At 40.0% G+C, this 23962-nt stretch overlaps 1 long non-coding RNA gene across 1 annotated transcript; it reads right to left on the bottom strand.

The window, feature by feature from the left end:
- Positions 1-532: 532 nt before the first annotated feature.
- LOC145518257 (uncharacterized) lies at positions 533-5902 on the bottom strand. The gene is made up of 4 exons (XR_014062783.1): positions 5824-5902; positions 3432-5599; positions 2764-2904; positions 533-658 (listed from the first exon to the last, which is right to left on the bottom strand). It is a non-coding gene; the product is annotated as an uncharacterized LOC145518257 (long non-coding RNA).
- Positions 5903-23962: the final 18060 nt, after the last annotated feature.

Here is a 23962-nt window from a genome sequence, read left to right as displayed (position 1 = left end):
TAAATGCTGTAATCTGCTCTGTGGCAAAATCTATGTTTACACCAGATAAGCTATCGATCCTCAAATTTTAATATGTGTTAATGATTTGGGTTTCAAAGGGGACTTGAACAATTTGTGACTGAGCAAGTCAAATAAAGGGAATAATGTGTCTCAATCTTCACACTGTTGGAGGGATAGCACCTTATGCTAAACATGGGCCCAAACATCAGACCAAATTGATAAAAAGCCATGGATTCTGACTTCTGTTTCATAAAATACTTCTCACAACTATCTGGCTGGCAACAAAAATATCAAAAACCATTTAATGGGTAAATAAAAACTCTTTCTGGTGGGCTGAAGGTTTTTTTCTCTGGAAATGTTTAATTCATGATTCAAAATTCAATTCTGGGGTAACATGTAGTCACGGGTTCCATAAATCTTATCTGGGGAACCAGTGGTGAACGTGATGGACCCAGGTTCTGCTCACAGAACTAAGCCAATCAGGACAACTCAGCAAGTAAATAGGCAATTGCCATGTTGCCTGGAGTCCCACCTGCCTAGGCTGGAAGAAGTCATAAAAGATGTGTGAGCTCAAGAATGCCGCTTCACCTCAAGCCACAAAGCACATTACCAGCACCAGTCACTTACATTTGGTGCTGCATCTACCAGTCACAGAAACCTAGGTGAGAAGCAAAACAAACCTATTAGCCACTTTTAAATGGCTGAGTTCATATTTTCACTGAAAACACCTGGAATTCTCTATGACCACTAAATCACTGACTGCTCCACTTTTTTCCCCCTTTCAAAATATTTTTAGAATCTTGGAGCTTACGTCTCTGTTTAGATTGTTTTCTTTATGGCTATTGATCAAGTAAGGGGTATTTTTTGGCTCCAACTCTTTGTGTAGAAATTATAGCATATCCAGAAATAAAGCCACATCAAGCTTTGCTTTTGCAAGCCTATTACTAAATATTGGCTTCTCTGGTGGCTCTACTGGTAAAGAATCCACCTGCTATCCAGGAGACCTGGGTTCAATACCTGAGTTGGGAAAATCCCCTGGAGGAGGGTATGACAACCCACTCCAGTATTCTTGCCTGGAGAATTCCCATGGAAAAAGCAGCCTGGTGGGCTACAGTCCATGGGGTCACACGGAATCAGACACAACTGAAGCAACTAAGCAGCGACAGCAGTACTTTTTAAAAAGCAAGGATGATACAATCTGAAGTTCTCAATTCCATGGCTTACCCAATACGCACTGGGAAGGAGGTAAGGTTTGAAACCCATCTTGAAGGACAGATAATACAGACATGTGTAAGAGATGGAAAATCTTGCCTCGAGATTTAGTGGGGGAAGAAAAGAGTTGATGGGGCTTCCCTGGTGGATTGAACGGTAAAGAATCTGCCTGAAATGCAGAGACCCAGGTTTAATCCCTGGGTCGGAAAAGTCCCCTGGAGAAACAAATGGCAACCCACTCTGATATTCTTGCATGGAGGATTACATGGACAGAAGAGTCTGGCAGGCAACAGTCCATGGGGTCACAAAGAGTTGGACATGACTGAGCAACTAACACCACTACCACCAAAGGGGTTGATAGTCTGAAACAGAAGATCAAGAAGCAAAGATCTGAAGTTGGGAATGAGCTTGGCATTTTTTTTGGAGAAAGTAGGGAAATCAAACAAGAGTCAAAGGCATATGCTAAGAAAGGGGTCAGATAAAGCAGAATCCATAACTCTCTTTGATGTGTCTGTGGTTGTACGCATATTGAAATGTTTTCCCCACAATGCAGCACATAACTCAATTAACCAAAGCCCTCAAATAATGAAAATCCGTTTTCTACCTCAATGGCTAGGAAGTCATTTTCTTAATTATAATCCTATGTTGCTGCTTCTATATCATGAAATAAGAATAAATGTCTCAGTGTTTATACCCTGCCATTTTCCAAAGTATAGTTAAAATAGTTTGCGAAGATAGTATGAAGTACAATGAAACCATGAAATAAGACGGGAAAAGAGAAAGAATAACGAGAAAACGAAAGTATGTATTAAATGAAGCCAGAAATAAGCTTAGTACTAATTACGTGTCACATGGGACCACAAATTTGTCTTCTGGCAGTTGAAAGAGAGAAACCTGATGGTTACCAGAGAGTGGTGATTTAATCCGTCATAGTCACACATATCGTTAGAGCCATTAGGAGCATTAGGAATCATCCATGTCCAACCCTGTCATTTCACGATGTGGCAGGTGGGGCACTGGATGATCACAGAGCTAGTTAGGGCAGAACAGAAGTCAAGTTTCAACAGAATGGAAATTACTGCCAGAGAGGAGATTAAGAATTAAAAGTGAACCAATGAATAGAGATCGCCTTTCGATGGACTTGGAACCTCCTTCAAGAGAAATGAGATTTCTTCTGCAAAAGCCACCACTGAGATGTGAATTAAGGAGTATTTTAAGTCCCTAATTAGATTACTTTAAGTGTTGCTGTGAAGTGAAAATGTTCATCCCTCAGTCATGTCTGATTCTTTGCAACCCCACGGACTGCAGCTCGCCAGGCTCTTCTGTCCACGGGGATTCTCCAGGCAAGAATACTAGAGTGGGTTGCTATGCCCTCCTCCAGGGGATCTTCCCAACCCAGGGATCTAACCCTGGTCTCCCGCGTTGCAGGCAGATTCTTTACCAGCTGGGCTACCAGGGAAGCCCAATTGTTGCTATACTTAACTACAAAACTTGAAAGAATGTTTGAAATCTGAATAGTCTTTATGAAACGATAATGTAAGTGTTTCTTACATATCATTCAGCTGCAGCAATAAACTACATCTGCCGATTTCCTCATCTCACAGGCAGATCCATTTTCTGGTACTTTGGCAAGGCAATTTCTGTTTGGGTTTTTATTCATTCTAGAGAGTGTTGCAATCGTGTATCCTAACTCTGGTGGAAAAATATGTTTTTGTTAAAACTATAATTTACTACTTCGAGGTCTCTCCCACTCATAACAAAATGGTGACTCTACAGGAAAGACTTCATTACACAACTTTGTTGTTGCAATGAGATAATAAAGGAATAATATTTAATACTTGCTGGAGACATTACTGTCTGAGGAGGCCTTACAGATAGCTGGGAAGAGAAGAGAAGTGAAAAGCAAAGGAGAAAAGGAAAGATATTCCCATCTGAATGCAGAGTTCCAAAGAATAGCAAGGAGAGATAAGAAAGCCTTCCTCAGCGATCAGTGCAAACAAATAGAGGAAAACAACAGATTGGGAAAGACTAGAGATCTCTTCAAGAAAATTAGAGATACCAAAGGAACATTTCATGCAAAGATAGGCTCGATAAAGGACAGAAATGGTACGGACCTAACAGAAGCAGAAGATATTAAGAAGAGATGGCAAGAATACACAGAAGAACTATACAAAAAAGATCTTCACGACCCAGATAATCACGATGGTGTGATCACTCACCTAGAGCCAGACATCCTGGAATGTGAAGTCAAGTGGGCCTTAGAAAGCATCACTACGAACAAAGCTAGTGGAGGTGATGGAATTCCAGTTGAGCTATTTCAAATCCTCAAAGGTGATGCTGTGAAAGTGCTGCACTCGATATGCCAGCAAATTTGGAGAACTCAGCAGTGGTCACGGGACTGGAAAAGGTCAGTTTTCGTTCCAATCCCAAAGAAAGGCAATGCCAGAGAATGTTCAAACTACTGCACAATTGCACTCATCTCACATGCTAGTAAAGTAATGCTCAAAATTCTCCAAGCCAGGCTTCAGCAATACGTGAACCGTGAACGTCCAGATGTTCAAGCTGGTTTTAGAAAAGGCAGAGGAACCAGAGAACAAATTGCCAATATCCGCTGGATCATCGAAAATGCAAGAGAGTTCCAGAAAAACATCTATTTCTGCTTTATTGACTATGTCAAGGTCTTTGACTGTGTGGATCACAGTAAACTGTGGAAAATTCTGAAAGAGAAGGGAATACCAGACCATCTGACCTGTCTCTTGAGAAACCTGTATGCAGGTCAGGAAGCAACTGTTAGAACTGGACATGGAACAACAGACTGGTTCCAAATAGGAAAAGGAGTACGTCAAGGCTGTATACTGTCACCCTGCTTATTCAACTTATATGCAGAGTACATCATGAGAAATGCTGGGGTGGAAGAAACACAAGCTGGAATCAAGATTGCCAGGAGAAATATCAATAACCTCAGATATGAAGAAGACACCACCCTTATGGCAGAAAGTGAAGAAGAACTAAAGAGCCTCTTGATGAGAGTGAAAGAGGAGAGTGAAAAAGTTGGCTTAAAGCTCAACATTCAGAAAACTAAGATCATGGCATCTGGTCCCATCACTTCATGGGACATAGATGGGGAAACAGTGGGAACAGTATCAGACTTTATTTTTGGGGGCTCCAAAATCACTGCAGATGGTGATTGCAGCCATGAAATTAAAAAATGCTTACTCCTTGGAAGGAAGGTTATGACCTACCTAGATAGCATATTTAAAAGCAGAGACATTACTTTGCCAACAAAAGTACGTCTAGTCAAGGCTATGGTTTTTCCAGTGGTCATGTATGGATGTGAGAGTTGGACGGTGAAGAAAGCTGAGCGCCGAAGAATTGATGCTTTTGAACTGTGGTGTTGGAGAAGACTCTTGAGAGTCCCTTGGACTGCAAGGAGATCCAGTCAATCCATCCTAAAGGAGATCAATCCTGGGTGTTCATTGGAAGGACTGATGTTGAAGCTGAAACTCCAATACTTTGGCCACCTGATGCGAAGAGTTGACTCATTGGAAAAGACCCTAATGCTGGGTAGGATTGCGGGCAGGAGGAGAAGGGGACGACAGAGGATGAGATGGTTGGATGGCATCACTGACTTGACGGACATGGGTTTGGGTAGACTCCGGGAGTTGGTGATGGACAGAGGCCTGGCGTTCTGTGGTTCATGGGGTCGCAAAGAGTCAGACACGACTGAGCGACTGAACTGAACTGAACTGGAGACATTACAAAACAGCTGTGATGTTGAATTGAAATAATAACAAGAAAGAAATGTGACATCACAACCACATGACAAAGACGAAGCAGAATCAACAAAGATGGACCATGAAGGACATTTTGAATTTTGGAAGATGGAAGTGAAGCAACAATCATATAATTACTACACTTAAAATGTCAGTTGAGGAGTCCCAAGTTAGTGAAGCTCACATCATTGACACCAGGCAGCAACAAGGCCTCCACTGTTCCACCATCCCCAGATTTTCCTCAACTTTCTCCAGCTCCTGGGCCAGGTGCATGCTTTGCTCAAGATCACCCCATCATTGAAGTTGGAAGTGATGAGAAACTGATAAAGGCTCTAGTCCATTCTTAAGGTTTCTAGCTCCCACTCATGACCCTAGCTGGTTTTTATTCTCTCCCCTCTTTCATTTTCCTTTCCTTCCAGCTTCTCCAAGATCAGACACAAAGATCAGTTAGTCAGCAACCAGAATTGCACAGAGTGAAATCCTTTTAAAAATCTCCAGTCTATTAGCCTTTCTTGGCACAAGATGACACTGTTCTTCATGGAATAAACAGCTCTCATTCTTCTAATACTTGAGAGTCTTCTCTTACAGTTTCTATAATTGTGTGATTTTTTTAACTGAAAAATAAAACCTTTATAACATCATTAAGAAATATTTTGAAAAGATGAAAAAAAGATCACTAATCCGTAATTCCTACTTTCCATCAGGCCAAACATTTTGTATTTTATCTCACAATCTACAATGGCACATGAGGTCATTTACGGCTTGCTTAAGTCTGTTTGGAGTGCTATAGCAAAATGCCACAGACTGGGTGGCTTATGAACAGAAATATATTTCTCACAGTTCAGGAGGCCTGAATTCCAAGATTAGGGTGCCAGCATAGTCAGGTTCTGGTGAAGTCCTCTTCCAGCTTGCACACTGCTTACTTCTCACTGTGTCTTCTGTGATGGAAGGAGTGAGCTAGCTCTCTGGGGTCTCTCTCATAAAGGCACTGATGACATTTATGAGGGCTCCACCTTCATGACCTAATCACCTCCCAAAGATCCCACTTCCCAATACCATCACCTTGGGCATTAGGTTTTCAACATATAAATTTTAGGGGTAGAGGGAGGTGGACACAAACATTCAGATCATAGCAGGGCTCATAAGTTTTAATAAAGATTATTTTGTAGAAAATCGTTCATCACTGCTACCCATGAGAAAAGTTTCCCAACATGCACAGGGTAGTCACAAATTAATAAGACATTGTTATGTGGGCTTTACAACAAACTTTATAGTCTTATTGCATTAGCTTTATTGGACAGTCTGCAAAGGAAGTTCACTATGCCAAAGTACTATTTGGTTTATAAGATTATATATACCAAATTTCTTTAAAGATTTTTTTTTTGTTTTCCCTGATCTAAATTGTCCAAATGATGGAATTGCATTCAATTACATATATTTGCTGTGCCCAGATTTTGGTTTCCAAATACCATGTGCCTCTAATAGGAACCAGCAATCCTTGGAGAAATGACTCATTCTGGGTCTGATACAAGGAATGTATGAGAGGAATCTAGAACCTCTGTTAAACCAGAGATCCAGCAAACTATTAAGACTGCTGGGTTGTTTCAAAAGAGACAAGAAGAAAATCCTGCTAGCCAAAGATGAAATAATTTGAGCATCCAAAAGAATAGAGATGTGAAGGAGTTCCGTATATGGCACCCCCAATACATGCCACTTTAGCATGAGAATTGTTTTGAGCTGAAGGCAATTGAGAAATAGCAGATATAGAAAAAAGTTCTTTGCTCTCTCCCATCTGCTTAAAGTGAGGACTGAAGTTTCCCTTTGTGACGGCTTCCCCTTCCCTTATACCAGGAAGGGAAAAATAACATTTATCACTGGAATTGGATATGGTACCAAGATGAGACAGCACAAACAAGCCCTACAAAAATGACCCTTATCTTCCATTAATTTTTCTCATATATTTGCCTTTGCACAATTTACCACCCTTATGAGCCCAAGCCCCTTTTCCTTTGTCTTGTCACTTCCCCACAAATATATTGCCCTTTGTTAAAACAGTTGTAAGCATAAAGGTCTAACTTCCTCTTTGCATCTTCACTACCTTTTCTGTAAGGCCCCAATGTGCATACAAAAGAAACCTTTTCTTCCATTAATCTGTCTTTTATCTGTTTGATTCATGGTCCCTAGACGCTGCGTCTAAATAAAAGGACAGAAGGAAAAGTTTCTCTTCCTATGCAGCTGCATTGGATTGAAACATACCAATTATGTTAAAAACAGAGAAATTCAGCATGACACTAAAAATACTAAACAGTAAATATTGTTCAATTCTGGATGATGCTAGGGAGTGAAAGTCAGTTGTGTCCAACTCTTGCGACCCCATGGACTGTAGTCCACCAGGCTCCTCTATCCATGGGATTCTCCAGGCAAGAATACTGGAGTGGGTTGTCATTTTCTTATTTTCCAAGATGCTAAGGAACCAATTCCTTATTCTAAAGACTGATAAATAAAGAAAAATGATCAAGCATTCATTCTATCCTTCTTGCTCAATCTTTTTTCCAAGACAACCAAATAGTTGATGAGGGTAATACACACACAAGAAACCAGAGAATCAGAAAATCACCACTTGATAGCTCTTTTGAAAATGTTATTTATTTATTTATTTTTGGCTGTGCTGGGTCTTGGTTGCTGCATGGGCTTTTCTCTAATTTCAGTGAACGAGAGTTACTGTCTAGTTGTGGTGCGCAGCCTTCTCATGGCAGTGGCTTCTCTTGTTGCCAAGCTCGGGCTGTTCGGCACCCAAGCTTCAGTAGCTGCAGCTCCCAGGCTCTAGAGCACAAGTTCAATTGTTATGGTGCACAGGCTTACTTGCTCTGCAACATATGGGAACTTCCCAGATCAGGGATCAAATCCATGTCTCCTGCATTGGCAGGCAGATTCTTCACCATTGAGCCACCAAGGAAGCCCCATCTGACAGCCCTCAATGATCATTAGGGGTTGCTAAAACCATTAGATTAAAGATCAATAAGGAGACCAGCTGACAACACCTAATCAACACTGATCAACGTTAACATCACCAAAAAGAAGAGCCATCAAAGAATAGTGACCTTCTGAGGTGAGGAGACGGGAATGACAGGGTCTCACCTAAGATATATTCTAGCTGAAAAACGGAAACTGAATCTGATCAACCCTCCATATTAAACTGACAGTCCACAAGAAATACTGGGGCTAAAAGAGTGTGGCAAATGACACCAGACGATACAACCATCAAAATCCATAGTGTGAGGAGTGTGGCTGAACAGTTCCTCCATGCTAGGTACTTTGGAGTCATCTTTGACTTTTCCAGTACACATCAATCTTCCTTCTTATTCTGCCTCCAAACCACATTATTATTTCTTTGCTATCTCTGTTAAATGTACTGTTTCTCTTCCCATGAATCATAACAAATTTATCCTTATCATTATGAGCAATATTTTCATGTTTATAGTGTTTATCACACTTTTTAATTAAATATTAATATCAATTTTTATTTAGTTTGCATTCCCTCAATAGATTCTAAAAGCTCCATAAACACAAAGACCATGAGTGCTTACTACCCTGACATATATTAAACAGGCCACAATCATATGATCAGTGACTGAAATCTTGATTGACTAAATGCATAAGTGAACATATGTACCAGCCTTCTAGGCCACGATGTTAATTCCAGACTTAATTTCCCCGTTCAATTCATCCTGCATACAATGATCACATGAATGTTCAAAAAAAAATTACAATTATCCTATTACTCAAGCGACTTAAACTTTTATCTACAGCAGCATTAAGCTAAATTTCTCTGCTTTACTCTGAGGGTTTCAAAATCTGTCCCACCATTCTCTGCCTACCACAAAACATTTCCTAGCAGCCCCCAACTTTTCTGCTTCATGCTTTCCCAACCCTGCCACACTCATCCTTGAGTCAATCTTTTACCAGAGCTGCCTCCACCCCAGTGAGGAATCCTCTCCTTCCCTCTGACTATCTGTGTGCATGCTAAGTCACTTCTGTCCTGTCTGACTCTCTGCGACCCCATGGACTATAGCCCACCAGGCTTCTCTAGCCATAGGATTCTCCAGGCAAGAATATTGGAGTGGGTTGCCATACCCTTCTCCAGAGGATCTTCCCAACCCAGGGATCAAATCCATATCTCTTTTGTTTTCTGCATTGGGGGGTGGGCTCTTTACCACTAGCGCCATCTGGGAAGGCCCTGACTATCTGAATCCCACCAATTTCCAAAATCTCCTCTACAGTATCCCCAGACTTCAGTCATATTTCTTAGCTTCCAGAAACTCAGAGAGAATAAAGTAAATTCAACCCTTTTCATGTTTATTTGACAAAATGGAATACAAAAGAACTCAAGCGGCAGCTCTGAGCTGCTTAGAAAGACAAATCAAAACCCTTGTGTACCAGTTCCCAGTTCAGTGCCCCCTTCACTCCACAAACAAGGGTCCCTGTTGTTCAAGGGCTGTGCATTTCACTGTGTATATGTTTTAATGTACATCATATAGAGGTATCATACGGAATGAAACAAATTATAAATACATGCAATGCATATAGAGAGGTACATGCTTTTGTATATATAAAGTGTTTTTAACTGGTAATAGGGGTGTATCACACACACACAATTAGCAGCATCTGCACTAGATTGCTTAGCCATCTTCTGAGCATCAGTAACCTAAAATAAATATCTATCACATTCTGTTAACTAAGAAACTGAGGAGTCAGTTCGAAGGAGGTCTCCCTCCTCTGTTCCCTCCCCTGCTCTTTGAAATGTCAATTTTTTAAAGCTCTTCAGTAAACCCCATGGCTTCAGGCAGTTTCAATCTGTTCAAATTCCTAAGGACACTTAAAGGCAATCGCTTCATTAAAGAAGTCTTTCTGGAGGATTTCAGAGAGGATAAGTAGGAGAGAAGGCTAAAAGATCATGACCCCTGCTTACCAGAGCACCTGGGCAATATTTTCCTATGAGCTCACTAATAGTGAGTTTATTTTGGTAACTTTCTGGAGATAAATCAAGTTCTAATTGAAAAGCCAGAATTTATATTTTGGGAGAAAACAAAGACAACAAATGCTGGGAGAAGCCACATTGCAACGTCACGATTGATGAATGCTCTGCTAAAACCAAAATTCAAATATTTGTACAGCTCTGGATATAGAATTCAAATCACACATTTATAATCCCTTACTAGGTCAAGAAATTGCAACATAAAACTTTTCTGGAAAAGGGTTCAAACAAGGTCTGCTCATTCTGGAAACAAGGGTGAAAGAAAACTGACTACCCAAATGAAAATGATTTTTATGTCTGTTCTGTATGGAAGCATATTTTACTTACAATATCTTAGCAAAGAGCTCTTTCTAGACAAGAAAAAGAAGTTAGAGCAAAGCACAGTTCGTTGATTTGTTGGTTGTTCCTGCCTTCAAGTTTGTGTCCCTGGTGACACTGACTATAAATCATGTCCTACTTTCCATGCACAATCTTTAGGAAAAATACAGTGCTCTTTTCCAATGTTTTGGTCACCTAGAGAATTCACAGAATAAACTTTGCTTCCTTAAGCTTCAGCAAGGATTTTCAAAAGTACATTTATTTTTTTTCCATGAAACTGACCCCCAAAAAAGATGATTTACAAATTGCTAATTTCATTAATTACTTCTCAAGAAACAAGATTTCTGACTAAAGAATTAACCAAAGGCAATAAGTTGCATTCAGTAATTTATTCCTTGGATCTAGCAGTTCTGTTTGGAGAAGGCAATGGCAACCCACTCCAGTACTCTTGCCTGGAAAATCCCATGGACGGAGGAGACTGGTAGGCTGCCATCTATGGGGTCGCACAGAGTCGGACACGACCGAAGCAACTTAGCAGCAGCAGCAGTTCTCTTCCATCAATATAGTCGAATCCATTGGAAGCAGAATTAAGTATGTTTATAAAACACTATTCAGAACGGTGCTGCTGGATAGCTACAGATGTCCCCACACCTGTTGACTGCATCCCAAATTCACCATCACCACAGGAAATTATTATTCATTCCCTCTGGCTTCCTTCCTGTAATCAGGAATATGTTGAATGGTGACATAGAGTGTGTAACAGCTTTTGCTCATCTAGAATTACAATACATGGGGAGTTCATTCCCAGAGGCTGTGATCTCACAGACATCTGCGAGGTGAGTGAGGGACCAGGACAGCCAAATACTTCCCCCAAGGGAAAGGAAGTCATTCTCCTGCCTGTTACACACTTGGACTTCAAGGCCAAAATGAAAGAACTGAACACAGGTTAACATGCGGTAATAATCGTCAATCACTGCCTGTAGAAAGTTACTGGGATGACTAGAATATGATTAATTTTGTCCTCTTGAGATTAAAGTTAACTAATCTTCAAGTCTAGAAATATGTGTTCGACAAAAATCAACCCTGTATTTTACTGATGAGCGGAATATCTAAAATTCTAAAAACCTACAGGCAAAACTGAAAAATCCATCAATTATTAATCAATTTGTCTCTGTCGGAAAGTGTGCGCCAGAGACAGATGCAAAGAAACTAGCTTTGGTAGCATCTTAGAAGTCAGTTGAGCAGAACTGCGCAGTTAAAGGGGTCTCTGCCCAGAATGAGGAGGTGGGAGGGAATTTGGAGAATCCACTCTAATCAAGGAAAAATGTTTTCTGAGCCCTTGAGCCGTGAAACGAGAAATTGTATCTGGCTGACGAAACCGATACTGGGTGGAGGTGAAGATTGTTTTCCTTTTTGCAAATATGTGGCTCTTCACTAGTCAGTTAATTCAGCTGTTTGGAGCTTAGTATTTAACAAGGCTCAAGAATTCAAACCCCACATGGTACACCCGAGCGATAAACATCACAATGAAAAAGCTTTCTTTCACAACCAAGGACTAATCTACTATCCTCCAGCCTCCTTCTAAAAGTAAGATCCTTCCTGCCAAAGTCTATGATTAATTTAGGGTAAACTGCTAGCAGAATTGGTTAAGGGAAGCATTCCATATGACCTTGGGCAAATCACTTAACCTCTCTGAGTCTTAGCATCGTCACATGAAAATTGCCGTTTACAATACTGTTGACCATGCAGGGTTGTTGCAAAGATTAAAGGAGTTACTACACAGAAAACTCTTTGAAGAACATGAGGAATGGTATAAAAGCTCAATAAATGTTACTTATAATTAATAGGATTATTTCCTTATAAAATGTTAATGATGGGTTGGTAGAACTGTCTTCTTTCGTGAAGAGAAGACTCAAGAGACCTGACATTAGAAGCTGCGGAAGAAATGGTTAAGAGCAAAGAACTAAAATGATAGTTAAGCAATTAGATTCAGTGGTTCAAAGTCAAAAATGTCCTTGAAGAAGCTTACGTAAGGGCACACTGTGAAAAGCAAAGGAAATTGGAAGAGAAGCCTTGCTGAAAGCTCCCTCGATCAATATTAAGGAGCTGAGCAGGATTTGGAATCTACATTTCTGATGTTTCAGCGTTTCTTGAGGCAAAGCTGGCAGAAAGAAGGCAGCCATGCAGCTGGAGTGCTTTCCCTGGAGGACAAGGATGACTCTGCACGAAGAGGCATTTTGCTGTAACCCCAGCTGAAACAGTTTCCCTTTGTGTGATAACTGAGGTTGCAGGTGGAAGGACGCAATCCATAAGCCTGCAGAAAAAAAGATCTGCCTAAAAACCTGAGTGTGCACCAAGCAGACTGACCCTTTCCTCACACCCCTTCCCAGGAGCTCCATCTGCAGAGGTGCTGCATGGGGCGGGGGTGCTGGCGTAGCAGCTGAATCAGTCCAGTGGGATCAGAAGCTAAGTAAACTTCCTCAGCAACAATAAAGACCTGCTAAACAAAGGATTATCCCCAAGTGGGGAAAAAAGGATGTCTTTGCTGTCACTCATCGCTCCCTTCAGGGAACAACCTCGTGAAAGCCAGCCTCAGCCACTTACAAATAGAGCAGCTTTCCCAAATCTGATTATGAGCCCTTTGGGCTTTGAAAATTATGGCAGCTTATGAAAAGTAACCACAGAGCCCTCTGTGGGTGTGGAGTAGGTCCCCTGGGGGAAGGGGGGGTGGTCGGCGTCCTGGAAAGGGAATAAATTCTAGCCAGGCCCTCCAGGTCTAGTTGCCAAAGAAAAATACAGAGCCTTCCATCAACACGGAGCCTTTTGCAGCCCTGGCTTAAAAAACAAACAGTAAGTTCTTTCTGTTGTTTTGTTTTGCTTTGTTTTACTCCTACCCATATGTGTGGTTAATACAAAATAAGATCTCTCCTAAAATTACAAAGGTTGCAAACACCATATAAAATAGTACAAGCCAAAGACAATTTACATGCCTCCTTTCATAATTTAAAGAAATTTGTGAAGTGTGTGAATTTTTTTTTAATTCTCAGATTATCCAGAGAGCCAGAGGCTAAGATGGGGCTGATGCTGATGGCTGCACTGTCCCTGCTCTGCTGTGACAGACCTTGCTAATCAATCATGGTACTGTTTCTACTAAACAAAACAGTTCAGGCATTCATCCATCCATCAGAAGTGGTGTGGAAGTAGAGACCAAATTGGAAGGTATCTAGGAATCTAGGAATCTCTCAATGAACTCAGAACAAAAATATTTGTAAAAGGGTAGTTAAAAGGAAGCACCACAGTGCTGAGAAAAGAATACTATATTAGAACAATCAATCTGCAGTGTACATGAGAATCCTCTGGCAGGGTTGGGGGGTGGGGGTTGGCAACATCTGCCTTGGATAATAACTTCACTACAACTAACAAAAGAAAATAGGTTGGAATCACCAAGCCAAGCTGCCCCCAAATTCCTGCCTCCCAGGAAATGTGAGATGATAAATGTTTGTCCTTTTAAGCCTCTAAATTTCAGGGTAATTTGTTACACAGCTACAGATAGCTATTACATAGATCAGTTAAACTCACAGTGGCCCTGTGCAGCAAGGTAGCCTTTCCACCCTAGAGCATATGGAAGTATCTTAGATGATGGGGATGTATGTCAATTCAGTTCTACAGATCATCACGTGTCAGGAATTGTGAAATAGATGAATTAAATAAAGCCCTTGTTTTCTATGTGTTCACAGTCATGAGACATGGAAAACTTCATTTCATCAGGGAAAAATTCTAAAGATTTACCAAACCTTTCTTGTAATATGACATTACATGTATAAATATGCACATGTACATAAAACATGGAATATTTTCTGAGTATAAAGTGCTTAGGGAACTATCTGGATATCATCAAATAGCAATCACCAAAACCCTACTAGCATCCATCTTGTTAAAAATAAAATGCCCCTCAGTTTCACCCATAGTGGAATTTCCTTTTTGCCTTCAGAATGCCTAAATCACATTAACAATTTGAAGGCCACACAATGACTGGCTATGAGAATTCTCCCAATGTTAACCATGATCATCACTGGGTATTTGAATTACTGGTAATTTAATCTTCATTGAAAAAGCTGGCTTAAAACTCAACATTCAAAAAACTAAGATCATGGCATCTGGTCCCATCACTTCATGTCAAATAGACGGAGAAACAATGGAAACAGTAACATATTTTCTTGGCCTCCAAAATCACTGCTACAGCCATGAAATTAAAAGACGCTTGCTCCTTGGAAGAAAAGCTATGACCAACCTAGACATCATATTAAAAAGCAGAGACATTACTTTGCCAACAAAGATCCATCTAGTCAAAGCTATGGTTTTTCAAGTAGTCATGTGTGGGTGTGATAGTTGGACTATAAAGAAAGCTGAGCGCCAAAGAATTGATGCTTTTGAACTGTGATGTTGGAAAAGACTCTTGAGAGTCCCTTGGACTGCAAGGAGATCCAACCAGTCAAACCTAAATGAAATCTGTCCTAAAGATTCATTGGAAAGACTGATGCTGAAGCTGAAGCTCCAATACTTTGGCCACCTGATGCAAAGAGCTGACTCATTGGAAAGACCCTGATGGTGGGAAAGATTGAAAGCAGGAGGAGAAGGGGGCGACAGAGGATGAAATGGTTGGATGACATCACCGACTCAATGGACATGAGTTTGAGCAAGCTCTGGGAATTGGTGATGGACAGGGAGGCATGGTGTGCTGCAGTCCATGGGGTTGCAAAGAGTCGGACACAACTGAGCAACTAAACTGAACTGAACTGAACTGAACTGAATCTTCATTGTGATTGCCTTTTTCAAATTTTCTGCAATAAATACATATTAATTTGGCAGGAAATAAAACAAAATAGATGCTAATTCTTTTTAAAAATTACCACACATCAACCAATTAACAAATAAATGTTGTTTCTTTGAACTTTTCAGAAACTGTTTCTACTGAGCCCTTAATTCATCAGCACAACATACTTAACTATAGTCAATATGACCAAAATCCTTCTCACAGATAAGAGAAACCCTGTGATTGGTTCATGTCCTAGAAGGAAAAACGTAAAAACTTGTTGCCTGATTGAAAAACGTCCTTTATTTTCAGGTCTTTCTAGGACTGATGTCTGTGTCTTGTTTCTAAGGGTCAGACCTGGAAAGAGAAGGTGGGTTTGCCATGAAGCCTCAGACCTCTTGTAGTTCACCTTGTTCTGACTTTCCCCTGCCTTGTAGAAGCGAGGTTCCAGGCAACCCAGAGAATCCAGTCCACCCTGAGCCTGGTCTCCAGCTTTTATTTCCACTCTTACTTTGGTTCTTGTATTCTTATTCCTAGTTTGATTAACAGCAAGGAACACTTTGAGTCTTCTCCTGAATCATCAATTTTCTCTTGAGCCCATTTCTCCACCTGAATCTTCTTGTCTCTTCCCATTGCCAACCTCATCACCTGAAGCCTGTATTGTTTCAGGAACCTCATCACTTTTCTCAAGGCCCCTACTCTCCTTCCTTCTAATCCACCCAGAAAAACATCCAGGACTGAAAACCCCATGCTCATCACGTTGCTTATTCAGATCTCTCCCCTCTGTTCATGTTGCAACAACCTGAAGTCTGGATCCCAACATGACATACTGCATCTCCAGGCTCTATCCCTTCTCTACAGGTATCTCTGAACATTTCTCCACAGCTCACTCACGATTCCATCCAACCCACACAAATTTAATGAGTACCTGCTGTGCCCACGTAGTATATTTAGTGAGGTGAATATACATAGAAAGCTTGTCGGCTAGTAAGGGAAATAGATAATTACATGGAGTGGACTAAGAGTTCTTATAGGACCATCAGGTAGGACCATGGAGGAAAAACCTAATTCAGACTGAAGACTAGGGTGGATGATCTAGGAAGGATTGCCAGAAGAGGTGATGCTTGAGCTAGAATTAGATGTAAAGTAGAGGCAACAAAGCTAAACAAGTAGATGAAGGGCTTTCCAGGTAGAGGGAACAACACAGGCAAATACTAGAGGCCTGAGGAACTATCAAATGTAGGAGGAATTTATGAGCTATTCCCTGTACCACTGAACTATAGCGAAGGGGTGGGGTGGGGGTAGCTCCCTCTGCCAGAGCAGAATGGTAATAACAGGCTGAGCCTGGGCTTTGAGGCATAACAGAGCTCATATCACACATAAATCGACTTTACTTAGCCTCATTAGAACCTCAGTTTTCCCATACCTAAAGTGGGGTTAAAAACTCCAACAATGTAGTGTTACTTGAAGATTATAAACCAAAATGTACATATATCACCAAGTTAAATGCCTGCTCCATTATGGAATTTTGAAATATATATACTTCTCTTTCCATTCCTTAATAAAAACAACAGCAAACAATTATGTAGCATTTGCCCTGCACCTAGGCATTTTACTAGCATTTTTCTACTTATGGAATCTTAAACACAACCATGTGAGATGGTACTGTTTTCATACTCAGTTTAACAGCTGAGGAAACTAAAACACAGAGAGATTGAGTAACATCTCAAGGTCACACTGCTAACGAGTGGCAGAGTTTGAATTGGACCCAGGCTGTCTGGCGCAAGAGTTTTCACTATTAACCACTATACTGTAGACTAGCCATTCAGACTATTAATAGTTTGCCTGAGAAAATCCTGGCTGATGCCTGGTTAAGAGCAATTAATAATAGGGCCCCCCCTTTATTCTCAAAAGTGCCAAATTTTGGAAAGTCGATCAGATGATTACCTAACTGTGCTAGGAACATTCTCAAGTCCCTGTTGCTTAGCTAAAATTTTCCCTAAGCTACACACTGTCACTGACCCTCGGGCTTCAGGTAGTAACTGGGATCAGGTCCCTGCCTCTCCCAGAGGGCTACAGGGAACCTTCTGATTGCAGTGTTCATGATTTAGGGTTTGGTGCTAATTCCCCTGAAGCTGAGGTCAATGAAGGTGGGGATGCTAAAGATGGATCCTCTGCTCTGGGCTGAGCCCGATATCCCCTGGTAAGAGCCAGGTGGGGGCAGCGTGTCCTCTTTCCACCGGGAAGAACACCCTCTGAGTAAACATCCGGCAAGTCCTTGCCATGAGTTGAGTTCACATAGCTGTACAGTGTGTAAGGAGACTATGGTGTCCTTTTCTGAGCATCTTCAAAATAGACTCAGCCCCTCCCCTCCTGGAGCTCACAGAGCATAGAAGCTAGTGAGAGAGCAGGACACCAATCCTTACAGGAGTGAATGTATTTTTAAACGTGCAATATTAGGAAGACACAGACTGCCGGAAGAGTGTAAAGCGGGGTTATCTGACCCTGTATAGAGTGGGATCTTAGAAGACTGGTTATATTTGCCCCCAACTATTTTACAAGCAAGTTCCTGAAGGCACAACCTCATCATGTTTATCTTTGCCTCCCCTACAGCCCTAGGCCGCGGCATATAGTAGCCCCTCAATAAATGTCAGCTGCAATAAAGGAGTTACCAGACCAATTCAATACAAGGTCTTACTCCCACCAGAGTTAATAAAAAGCTCTGATTACATGCTTCTAAAGATGGGGCCTGTAATGTTTGCTTTCCCTCATTTTCAAGGCAGAAGTTCTAGAGTTCCCAACATTTCAGAGAAGGCTCAAGGGAGAAAGTTTGTGTAGCTAGTTAGTGATCCAGCTTGGGATGGTTTATCTCAAAGCCAGGGGAGTTTTTGCTGCCTTTACCCTGTCAGCAGGGAACTGGCTCTGAAGATGTGGGAGATTACAGGAGCTTTCAAGACAAAGGAACATAAATCAAAAAGAATGAAAAGAAAACAAGATTCTTGATCCTCCTCCTGTTAATGTTATTTTACAAGTATTTTGCAAGAGACTAGAGTGGGGGAAGGGTAAACAAAGTTGATAAAAGGGAATTAAGCCAGAGGGTAAATGACTAAAGGCAGTGTAGACCCCAAGTTTCCCCCCAACCCCGCAACACACACATTTTTACCTTTTTCTGACTTAACCTTTTTTTTTTAACTTCACTGCAGTATTTTTATTTATTTATTTATTACTTTACAATATTGTATTGGTTAACCTTTAACAATCCAAAATGATTAACCAACAATTGGAAAAAGGCATAAGCCATTTCCTCCCTCCCTTCCCCACATTATTATTTGGTTCAGAAACTCAGAGCTATAGATCTTCTTTAAAGATGCACTGAATAAATCAAGATCAGAATACATTTTGGACAGAGAGATGTTCCACTCTGAAGGATCCAAAGTAAGTAGATTTGATCTGGATTTGAATACTGACTCTTCAACAAAGCTGCCCAAAAGCTAGGGAAGCCCCATGCCCTCTACAAATCAGAGAGCATGCCAGACCCTCTTACCAGAACCCCAAGTAGAAAGCATCTTACTCCAGCGTCTCCTCTGGCTTCTGGGCTTCTCCAAGATGCCTTAGTAGGACTTCAGACAGGATGATTAATTCCCACCCCAGGGCCTTCCACAGTTAGGCTACTCTCAAACAGTAAACCTTCTCCTAGGGATTAGAGTCACCATGCAAAATTTAGAATGTCTACTTAATTTTGAATTTCAGGTAAACAGCACATAGTTTTTTAGTATAAGTATGACCAAATTAGCACATATTTGGGTGTCCTGTACTTTTATTTGCTAAATCTGGTAACCCTTCCAGTTATCAAACTCAATAGATTCTAAATTTGTAGGGTTGCCAGGTAAAAAAAATAGAGTGGCCAGTTAAATTTGGATTACAGACATTGAATCATTTTTCAGTGTTAAATGTGTCCCACACTGCATATTTGGGGCATATACATATAACACAAAAAGTGATTTGTGTCTATCTGAAATTCAAAGTTAATTGGGTATCCCATGTTTTTCATTTGCTACATCTGACAACCCTACTTACATGTCTTGTTCCCTCCAGCAATTTCATGGATATAAAGTTCAGATGAAACTAAGGATGTTCATGGCTGGGAGGAGAAGCATGGAAATAGCAAGTGGTTGAAGAATGTGTAGAGAGAAATGCGGAGTGGGTCAGAGTCACATAGCTTTCCTTTAGTACCTAAGTTTTCAGTTAGGGCTTAGAGATATTCCTGTTATTCTTGTTGTTGTTTTTTTTAATCCCTATATCTGAATTATTTCACCTTTTCTATTTCTAATGTTTATCCTCTTTTCTCTTTTTGTCTTGCTCAAGCACACACGCGCATATACACACACACACATAATCTCATCAGAGATAATCAATCTTTTTAAAGAATCAAATTTCTGTTTTAAAGATTTTGCCTATTTCATTAATTTATGTTTCATATGTTCTTTGGATTTACTTTGGATTTTTGTTTGGTTGTTTTTTTACTTTCTTGAGTTAAGATACTTTATACATGTATCTTGTCATTATCATTACGATTTTTTTTTAAATACATGTATTTGAAAATGGGTATTTTACCCTATAAATATAAGAACTTTTTCTTTGGCTATCTGTTTTTCAAATCTGAGAACACTCTCATATGGTGGTACTTTTACTCTCTTGCTTCAGAATTTGGAAGTATGAGCTTATTTGCTACAAAAGCAATTTCTCATCTGTGTCCTCCTTGCGCCAGTTTCTGGAGGTCCCTCTAGTGGTTTTGAGTTGACTCTGCTGAGTCTAGCTAGAGTCCTCACCAGTTCAGGACTTCAGTTTGAAGTCCTGCCAAGTTTATTGGTTCACCTGCACAATGCCCCAATATGGGCTTGAGGTTCTGGTGTATTACTGGCACTCTGTGTCTACCTAGAAACTAAGGTCACATTGGTACTTCCAGTTAACAAGCCTGGGTTAACACTTTGTACAATATTCAATAAGAGCAAACTTAGTAGGAGCCTCTAGGTTGAGGGGGCAGAGTGAAGGGTAATGACAGGACCATCCTTCTAGGATTTGTGTGAGATGAAGAGTCTTGGCACAGAGCAAAAGGTCAATAAATGTTAGATACATAAATGTTCAATAAAAAAGGCTGAGCACCAAAGAACTGATGCTTGTGAACTGTGGTGCTGGAGAAGACTCTTGAGAATCCCTTGGACAGCAGGGAGATCCTAAAGAAAATCCTAAAGAAAATGTTACAGAAGATGGGTTAATCCTAAAGAAAATCAACCAGTCAATCCTAAAGAAAATCAACCCTGACTATTCATTGGGAGGACTGATGCTAAAGCTGAAGAAACCAGTCAATCCTAAAGAAAATCAACCCTGACTATTCATTGGGAGGACTGATGCTAAAGCTGAAGCCCCAGTACTTTGACCACTTCATGCAAAGAGCCAACTCACTGGAAAAGATCCTGATGCTGGGAAAGACTGAAGGCAGGAAGAGGAGAGGATGAGAGAGGATGAGGTGGCTGGATGGCATCATTACCAACTCAATGGACGTGAGTTTGAGCAACCTCTAGGGGATGGTGACGGACAGGGAGGCCTGGTGTGCTGCAGTCCATGGGGTTGCAAAAGTAGGACACAACTGAGCGACTGAATAACAACAACAAATGTTAGATATCATCATTGTTATTATTATATTGTCATGATTAATAACACAAAGATTAACAAGGCATTAAAATTGGCATACAGGCTATACATAACAAATATCTCTTACTAGACTATTTCTGATCGTTTCAAATAACAAAGATGTTTCTATTAGACATGTTAGTTTATTCTCTGAGTTTGTGTATCTGCTATGCACAAGGCATTAGGCTACAGCCCCACAGTGGCTGTGTATACCTTTTGTGAGGATGCCTTGATAAATGTGAAGACTGCACTGCATCACCACGGGACACCCGTGTGTGTGTGTGTGTGTGTGTAGACAAGGGTGACATATCACATATCATTAGTAGTGGGATGATGTTGACAATTACGATGACATCCAAGTTATTGTTTTTGCTGGCTTTAGGCAGAAGAGATAAATTCCAAGAACATAAATATAAATCATAAATGAGGAAGGGGCATCTCTTCTGAGAGAAAAGAGGAGCAGAAGGAGTGGTTAAAGGCCCCAAATGAGTCTTGAGGGTAAATGAAGAAACATGTCAAATGGCCTTGATTTATCAGCATAGGAGACAGGCACATCTTCTGTATGTATCAACTGGAAGCTTATGGAAGATGCATTTAATTCAAAGCCAATTAAGGGCCTAGTATTTTGTCGAGGTGCTTTTGTGATTGCCTGTTTTCCTGCTTGGGTGACTTTATTCTTGATTATTGAGTTTTTTCCACTCTGTTTCACATTCTATCAGAATATATAGCTAAAATGGGCCTTTTGTCTTCAGTCTACCCTCTAACATGGAACCTGTATGGAAACATCAGCAAATATTCAAATATATTTCCTGAAGTTATTATACTCTTAATTCTGTTTCAAAAATGAGAAGACATTATTGGAGTATAGGAATGCAAGGGATTTCTGTGTGTTAATTTTATATCCTGCAACTTTACTATATTCATTGATTAACTCTAGTAATTTTCTAGTAGAGTCTTTAGGGTTTTCTATGTAGAGGATCATGTCATCTGCAAACAGTGAGAGTTTTACTTCTTCTTTTCCTATCTGTATTCCTTTTATTTCTTTTTCAGCTCTGATTGCTGTGGCCAAAACTTCCAAAACTATGTTGAATAGTAGTGGGAATAGAACTGCCATATGACCCAGCAATCCCACTGCTGGGCATATACACCGAGGAAACCAGAATTGAAAGAGACGCGTGTACCCCAATGTTCATCGCAGCACTGTTTACAATAGCCAGGACATGGAAGCAACCTAGATGTCCATCAGCAGACGAATGGATAAGGAAGCTGTGGTACATATACACAATGGAATATTACTCAGCCATTAAAAAAAATACATTTGAATCGGTTCTACTGAGATGGATGAAACTGGAGCCCATTATACAGAGTGAAGTAAGCCAGAAAGAAAAACAACAATACAGTATACTAATGCATATATATGGAATTTGAAAGATAGTAACGATAACCCTATATGCGAGACAGAATAAGAGACACAGATGCATAGAACAATTTTATGGACTCTGAGGGAGAAGGTGAGGGTGGGATGTTCTGGGAGAATAGCATTGAAACATGTATATTATCATATGTGAAACAGAACACCATTCCATGTTCGATGCATGAGACAAGGGCTCAGGGCCAGGGCAATGGGATGACCCAGAGGGATGGGATGGGGAGGGAGGTGGGTGGGGGGTCCAGGAAGGGGAACTCATGTAAACCCATGGCTGATTCATGTCAATGTATGGCAAAAACTATTACAATATTGTAAAGTAATTAGCCCCCAACTAAAATAAATAAATTTATTAAAAAAAAGAAAAAAAAAAACAAAAAACCCCAAATGTTAACTTTTGCAAAAGAAAAAAAAAAAAAAGAATAAAGTGATGTGTAGCCATATGGAAAAAAAAAAATGAGAAGACAATATCACAGAGACTGATCAAATATTTCCAATCTTTCTTAACATATGTTTAGGAAGGATAACACTGATCATTCTAGATAGTACTGGCTGATACAAACACAAAGTGGTCCACATGTGTGTTTTAAATTTAATTTTAATTCTAAATTTAAAATTTGGTTCACAGATTTTAAACTTCTAGCAGTCATGTTAAAAAAAGAAGCAGGTGAAACTAATATTAATACTATATTTTACTTTAGCCCAATATATGAAAAATGTATTATCATTTCATATTTAATTCATATAAATTATGATTCAGATTTTTACATTTTTTTATACTATGTCTTCAGAATCTGGCATGTCTTAATTTAGTTGCTAAATTTTCATCAGAATACTTTATCTGTATTTAGATTGAATTAAATTTGCAGTTGAAAAAGAAGACATATGTGCCTAATTTGTTCTAAACATATTTAATAGCTTCTCAATAATTGAAACATTTTAAAATTTAAACTTCAATAGAATTTAAAATCCAGCATTCAATTGCAATAGCCACATGTCAAGTGATAAGTATCTGATAGCACAGATCAAAGGTATAGTTACAAATTTGCAGCCCCTTGTTTTCAGCTCTTATGTAGCATAATCCATTTCTACTTTTAGTGCCATATTTCTTTTTTGTTGTTATTGTTTTGTTTATTTAAGTATAGTTGATTTACAGTGTTTCAGGTGTACAGCAAATAGATTCAGCTATACATATAAATATATACATGTATATTCTTTTTCAGATTATTTTCCGTCATAGTTTATTATAAGATATTGAATATAGTTCCCTGTGCTGTACAGTAGATCTTTGTTTATTTTATACACAATCCTAAAGAAAGGCAATACCGAAGAATGTTCACGCTACCACACAATTGCACTCATCTCTCACACTAGCAAAGTAATGCTCAAAATTCTCCAGGCCAGGCTTCAACAGTAAATGAACCGAGAACTTCCAGATGTTCAAGCTGGTTTTAGAAAAGGCAGAGGAACCAGAGATCAAATTGCCAACATCTGCTGGATCATCAAAAAAGCAAGAGAGTTCCAGAAAAACATCTATTTCTGCTTTATTGACTATGTTAAAGCCTTTGACTATGTGGATCAAAACAAACTGTGGAAACCTCTTAAAGAGATGGGAATACCAAACCACCTGAATTGCCTCCTGAGAAATCTGTATGCAGGTCAAGAAGCAACAGTTAGAATTGGACATGGAACAA

This window comes from Giraffa tippelskirchi, chromosome 1 (genome assembly GCF_054371585.1).
Source record: "Giraffa tippelskirchi isolate mGirTip1 chromosome 1, T2T-mGirTip1v1.2.pri, whole genome shotgun sequence".
NCBI classification, from domain to species: domain Eukaryota; kingdom Metazoa; phylum Chordata; class Mammalia; order Artiodactyla; family Giraffidae; genus Giraffa; species Giraffa tippelskirchi.
The sequence above is the reverse complement of the archived record's forward strand: the minus strand, read 5'-3'. Positions and strand labels throughout refer to the sequence as shown.